This window comes from Pristis pectinata, chromosome 3 (genome assembly GCF_009764475.1).
Source record: "Pristis pectinata isolate sPriPec2 chromosome 3, sPriPec2.1.pri, whole genome shotgun sequence".
In the NCBI taxonomy this organism is placed as follows: Eukaryota; Metazoa; Chordata; class Chondrichthyes; order Rhinopristiformes; family Pristidae; genus Pristis; species Pristis pectinata.
The window spans coordinates 113,987,742-113,994,822 of record NC_067407.1 but is presented as its reverse complement, the minus strand read 5'-3'; positions in this window follow the sequence as shown (position 1 = coordinate 113,994,822).

The window sequence follows — 7,081 nt, the reverse complement described above, 5'->3', positions numbered from 1 at the left end:
TTCCTCAGGGCAGTGCCCTAGGCCCAGCTATCTTCAGATGACCTAATGACCCTCCTTCCTTCATAAGGTCAGATATTTCTTGATGATTGCACAAACTTCAGTTCTGCTTGCAACTCCTGAGCAAATAAACAGTCTGCACCCACACACAGCAAGGTCTAAGTAACATTTAGGCATTTGCTGATAGGTGGCAAGTAACATTTGTGCCACAGAAGTGACTGACAATGACCATCTCCAACAAGAGAGAGTCTGACCATCTACCTTTTATATTCAATAACATTACCATTGAGTTCCCCACAAACAACATCCTGGGCATCAGCATTGATCAAACATTCAACTGGTTCAATAAATATCAGGGCTACAAAAGAAAGTTAGGGGCTGGGTATCTGGGTATCCTGTGATGAGCAACTCCTCTTCCAACACCCCTGAGCCTTTCCACCATGCACAACACCCAAGTCAGGAATGTGATGGAGTACTCTCCACTTGCTTGCATAAATGAGTCTCTAACAACTCTCAAGAAGCCCAACACTATTTAGGATGAAGCAACCCGCTTGTTTGGGACCCTGTCCACTTCCCTTTATATTCATTCCATTCACCTGGTATATGTTGTTTACAGTGTGTATGATCTGCAAAATGCATCAGTTACTCACCCGGACAACCTCCACTGCACTTCCCAAACCCATGAGTTCTACTACCAAGGACAAGGGCAGAACTAAATGGGAACATCACCTGCAGGTTCCCCTCCAATTCGCACACCATCCTGACTTGGAAATATACTGCCAGTTCTTCATCATCAATGGGTCCAAATCCCGAGGCTACCTACCAACAATGATGTGGCCGTACTTCCGCCAGAAAGGTTGCAGCAGCTTAAGACGGTGACTCAGCACCACCCTCTGAAGGGCAATCACGGATGGGCAATAAATGCTGGCTCATCAGCAGTGCCCAGATCCTAAAAATGAATAATCTAAAAACAGCAAGAATATTATAGGATGAAATGTTCACACAGTGAACACAGAGAAGGCAGATGTTTGCAAAATGTGGAAACTCAGTTTGGGGGTTGGCAAATTTGCTTGGATCCAATTAAACATCCATTGTTCCCTATCATCACAACTCCTCTGCTAATAAATTAAAGCATTGAATGAATATAGAATAAAATAAAGCATTTGTAAAAAAAATCCTACTTTATTATTACGTGGGAGTAGATACAGAGGAGCCGGGGGTGAGTGCATGGAATGGGCTGCTGGAAACGGTGGTGGAGGTGGATACGAGAGGGTCTTTCAAGAGACTGTTAGGTAGGTACATGGAGCTGAGTAAAATAGAGGGCTATGGGTAAGCCTAGTAATTTCTAGGGTAGGGACATGTTCGGCACAGCTTTGTGGGCCGAAGGGCCTGAATTGTGCTGTAGTTTTTCTATGTTTCTATGTTTCTATGTTGCTTTTGGCAAAGTCCAGGATATTCCGTTTAACTCCTGGAAGAACCAGAACACACCTGGGGAATTGGCATCTTTAACTTCACAGGGTTTAAAGTTCTCAAAAATTCAGTGCAGACTAAACTTTCAGAAACAAGTTGTCATTTCTCATGAACTTGATTTGCAGTTTGTATTGGTCACAGAGCTTTAATTATAGGTTATGCGAAGGTCTGCTGGTGAGAACAGGACCACAAATGCAACTGTCATGAAGTGACCGTGGGAAACCACCCAATTGAAACACTAGCAAGGAGCACTCACTGACAGTACAAGCAGAATCCAGGCTGCAAATCCAGCAACAACTGTTCTTGAAGGACCTCTGGGATTCCTCAACTAAATTATTTATAAGTCAGACAAGATCTTAAAAATAGGCCAAGATGTTAGATAGGATGTAGGATATACATGTATTTATTCCATGAATACAGTAAAACAAGTGAACAGATCAGATAATAAGAATAAGAGTGTAGCTGAGAAACAGTGACCAGTCGGCCTTACTGCAAATGAAAAAAAAACAAAATTATTAGGGAATCGCCTTGTACTGCTTTTCATGCTGCTGTGCCCTGTTGTTCCATGTACCTTTTGGTTTTGGATTATTCTGAACCTTAGACACAGTAGTCCTGAAGCTCCTTGAGCTGTGATCCCACTGGTGATATGCCTGTAGTGGTTTGATGCAGCCTCATGGAACAATTGGAGTAGTAACTCTCACCATAGAGCAGCATACCCCAGTCTTTGTGCTCCCTGGTATGCAGGCAGAGGTTCTGTATGCTATAAGATCTGTCTCAAGTTCCTGATAATGTTGTAGATGTGCCTCAATCAGCACTCAGTGATATCCCAGGAAAGCTACCAGTCTCTCAGAGTTATGGATCCTCTAACTAATTAATGCATATCTTTCAGTGTCATGGCCATTTCAGGACAGTCATATCATGCACTTTGTGTTCTGGGTATCCTAAATATCTAAGTCCTCAGCTCCCCATTCTACATTGTGTAGTCTTTCAATATTCAACAGTGCTAAAGGTGCTTGTTAACTTGCTTCCTGAGAAGGGTAATGACCTTGAAGACAGTTCTATGAAAAATTTGAGGGTAATGAGACACTTCTTCATCACTTCCTTCTCAAAGTGGACAGCTAAAAATAGGGGACACGCCAGCAATTTGAGAAGGTCCCTACTCTCTGACTTCACAAACAATCATGCACAAAGTTTTTAATCCATTGCTCTCACAAGCAAAACCCCTTCAGCATTACGTCGTAAATATTGGAACAACACTCAATATCCTCCTCACAAGCAACGTCAAAGTCTGGGCAGATCAGTCCAGCTCGGTGCCTTACTGGATTTACTTACTTAGCAGAGAGAAAGCTTTGAGACACATTGGCACCTGGAACACTTGTCAATCATGGCTCTTTATAGGCTGTTCACACTTGTAAAACAAGCCACTGTCACTCTTAAAATATGGCCTGCTACATGCCAGCTGCTCCCTCACATTTTCAGCTGCCCTGAGCTTGGATGAACAGCATAAATGATGCAGATTCATTTCTGTTGATCTTGCGAGTTTACAACTTTATGTTTTATACCCTCCTGTCCTGGGTATGTTTATGGTGTATTTGGTTGAAAGCTCTTCAAGTGTGAGCCCAGAAAATGAATGTTGACTGCCGGGAGCCATCTGGCCAAACCCCTTCTTGTTCTTACCTAAATCCAATGCTGCTGCAGCAACAAGAGTCACTGGATGGAAACATTGGCTGATGTTTTTATTCACCAGCTAGAAAACACTCAAATCATTTGCAGTGAAAAACACGACGATGCTGGAGGAACTCAGCAGGCCAGGCAGCATCCGTAGAGAAAAGCAGGCGGTCAACATGTGGGGTCAGGACCCTTCTTCAGGACTGAAGATAGGAAAAGGGGAACCCAATATATAGGAGGGAAAAGCAGGGCAGTGATAGGTGGACAAAGGAGGGGAGGCGGGGTGGGTAAGAGATAATGATAGCAGGGAGGAGGGGAGAGCAGATCCACTGGGGAATGGGTCAAAGGTAAGGAGAGAGAGGAAAAAGAAGCTAGGAAAGGGAAGAAGAGAAGAAGCAGGTGGTGGTATCGGGGTGTTGTGGGGAAGGGGGATGGGGACCACTTAAAGTGGGAGAATTCAATGTTCATTTGCAGTGTCCTGTCAACTGCTTAGATGAAGATTAACCAACTCATTGTTGTCTTGATATCAGATCTGATGCCCTCCTGGCTTGTCTACCACTCAATACTTGTGTCACCTCCTCTAAGGAGATGCTGGTTGCATAAGAAGTTTGCCAAGCACGTTTCTGAATGGCCTCCATTGCTCCATCCTTCAAAATCGATCTCATCCAAAACTGTCTATATTCCAATTTGCACCAAGGCTCACTCATTCAACACTCCTGTGCTTACTGACCTACACTCCTTCCCAGTCCAGCAACTCTTTGATTTTTATTTAAGGATATCAAAATATAATGGGATTTGTGAAGGGAAACAGAGCTGAGGTAAGAGATCAGTCACAATTTTATTGAATGGCAGAGCAGACACAAAGGGATGAACAGCATACTCTCGCTTCTATTATTTTGTAAAGTAAAATTCTAATCCCTATTTTCAATCTCTGCCATGGTTTCACTCCTCCCCATCCTATCATAATGGCCTCTTTTGCATCATCCCTTATACAATAAGATGGACTCTGACCTCACAATCTACCATTGTGTGACCTTGCACCTTGTTGCACTGCACTTTCCCTGTAACTGTGACACTTTACTCTGTACTGTTATTGTTTTTACCTGTACTACTTCAATGCACTCTGTACTAACTCAATGTAACTGCACTGTGTAATGAATTGATCTGTATGATCGGTATGCAAGACAAGTTTTTCACTGTACCTCGGTACATGTGACAATAATAAACCAATACCAATACCTAATTACACTATCCCACTACTGGCAGTGGTAGCTTGGCTGCCTGGATCCTTTGCTCTCAAAATTTATTCCTGAACCTCTCCATTCTCATAATCATACAGTCATACAGCATGGAAACAGGCCATTCGCCCCAACACACACATGCCGACCAGAAGCTACCTTTCCCTACTTATCTCAGCTTCCTACACTTGCCCATATCCTTCTATGCTGAGGCAATTCAATTGTTCATCTTGACACCTCTTAAACCCTGTCAGCAACTCTGCTTCCACCATTCTCTCAGACAGTGACTCAGCACTCTCTGGATGAAAAAGGTAACCACTCAGATCCCCTTTAAATCCATGTCATCTAGTTTTATTCACCTCTGATATGGGGAAAAGTTTCCTGCAGTCTATGCTAACATATAACACCTCAATGTTACATAGCTCAATCACGTCCTCTTGTCACCTCCTCCACTCCAGGGAAAACAGAGCTCGCCTCTCCAGTCTCTCCTCATAACTAAAATGTTCCATTGCAGGCAACATCTCAATGAATCTCCACATTACATCCTTCTGTTATTGTGGTGACCAGAACTATTCCTTCAAAATGCTCTTTAAAACCTTTCTAACAAAGATTTTTGTATTGGTATTGGTTTATTTTTATCACTTGTATTGAGGTACAGTGAAAAACTTGTCTTGCATACCGATTGTACAGGTCAATTTATTACACAGTGCAGTTACATTGAGTTAGTACAGAGTTCATTGAGGTAGTACAGGTAAAAACAATAACAGTACAGAGTAAAGTGTCACAGCTACAGAGAAAGTGCAGTGCAGGTGATTGTGAGGTCGGAGTCCATCTCATCATATAAGGGAACCGTTCAATAGTCTTATCACAGTGGGATAGAAACTGTCCAGAAGGCTGGTGGTATGTGTCCTCAGGCTCCTGGATCTCCTACCTGATGGAAGAGGAGAGAAGAGAGAATGACCCAGGTGGGCGGGGTCTTTGGTTACCTATCTTAAATGCTTGGTCTCATTTTTAAATTGTAATTCCCTTATGAAGCATCTTAAGATCTGTGTGACGTTAAAGTTGTTATATAAGTGCAACTTGTTGTCTTTTGTGTTATGGCAAGTCTTCCCCACACTCTGATCTCTGGATACATTTAATTCGGGCAAAATCCAAGCAAATCTGGGTCCTCCCTTGAAACTTAATTCAAAGTGTCAAGAATTCTGGGGCCTAACAACAATATAAGCATTTTTTTTAGTTTGCTGTGGAGATTATGCAGAAGCTTGCTCAGAGGAAATTGAAAAGATGAATTCAGCAGCTCTGGTATACCACTTTTAACATTGCCAGAAGGCCCATACATTTCACAGATTCGAATAGGTTTCCAGAACCTCACTGCTGGAGGAACTCAGTGGACCAGGCAGCATCAAGGAGGAAAATGGACAGTGGACATTTGGATGGGGTTACTTTGAAAGGGACAAGGTTTGGACATTCATCTCAGTGCCAGACAAAATGGCCATGTGGCAACAAGAGGAAACTTTGGTAGAGGAAGAGATATGCAGAAAAAGAACCATGAACACTGAAAATGTACAAAATGTGAGGGGCCATTTTGCTCTCTAAATTAAAATGGCATGTTGAACGGGATATAGGGTTGCATAATGGTTGTGAATAAAATGCAGATAGATTTAAGTAAACCAGCTCATTCAGTAATGAGACATTGAAAAATTAATCTGCTAATTCAGACACAGCAAGCCTCTCAGGTAAGCTTCCTGAACCAACATGAGACGTTCCTTAACAAAAGGGAGATATTCCTGATTGATTGTTTTGATTTCATTCCAAAACAATAAAACAAATAATCACAAATAGGAAATTGCTTAAGCTGCCATCTCTGTTTGTGAATTTGGGAACACCTCAATGCGGTGAAGTTTTCATTGTTCCAAGACATTGCCACAATCATGGTACCATGCACTCTCCTCTTGGAGCAGCACAATACAAGTTGTGTGACCAAATCAAAAACATTTGCATTTTAAAAGCATTCATACCATTGCAGATGATAGAAATCTCAAATAAAAAAAACAAAATAATTGGAAATACCCAACAGGTCAGAATGGATTTTTGGGAAAAGAAACAGAGTTAACATTTAAGTCAATGACCTTTCATTAGAACTGGAAAAAGTTACAGATGATCACATTTGAAAATGCAGAGAAAAGTGTAGAGTAGGGGAGAACAAAAGGTTTGTACCTCCCTTAGAGTGAATATGATGAGGAACTGCAGTACACCATCTCTGGGAGCTACACACTGTCCTTGATCATGCTTATGCAAAAGTTATGCCGATGGTATCTATGCTGATCTCATCAATGGGATCTTTCTGTGCTGCTTATATGTCTATCCTGCAGCGTAAAAATCAGTGTGAGATGGTATCATTAGTTGGTGTCTACACAGCTTTAATAGGTACGTGCAGGACAACTACAATTGAAGGTGAATGGCTTGTGCCAGTGAAATCCAGCTACATAAAACCAGTGCAAATCATGCACAAGTTTCCTCTGAAACTCCACTTTTACTCCATGGCATCAAAAATCAATATAAAGGAAAGCAGAAGGTGCTGTGTTAGAGCTTTCCCTCAATCAGACAGATCTGGACTAAGTGCCTAAAGTTTCTCAGAGAATGTTTCTACTCAGTTTAATCTTTAACTGGAGTGGTCATTGTTAGAGTTTCTAAATTACCTGGATGTT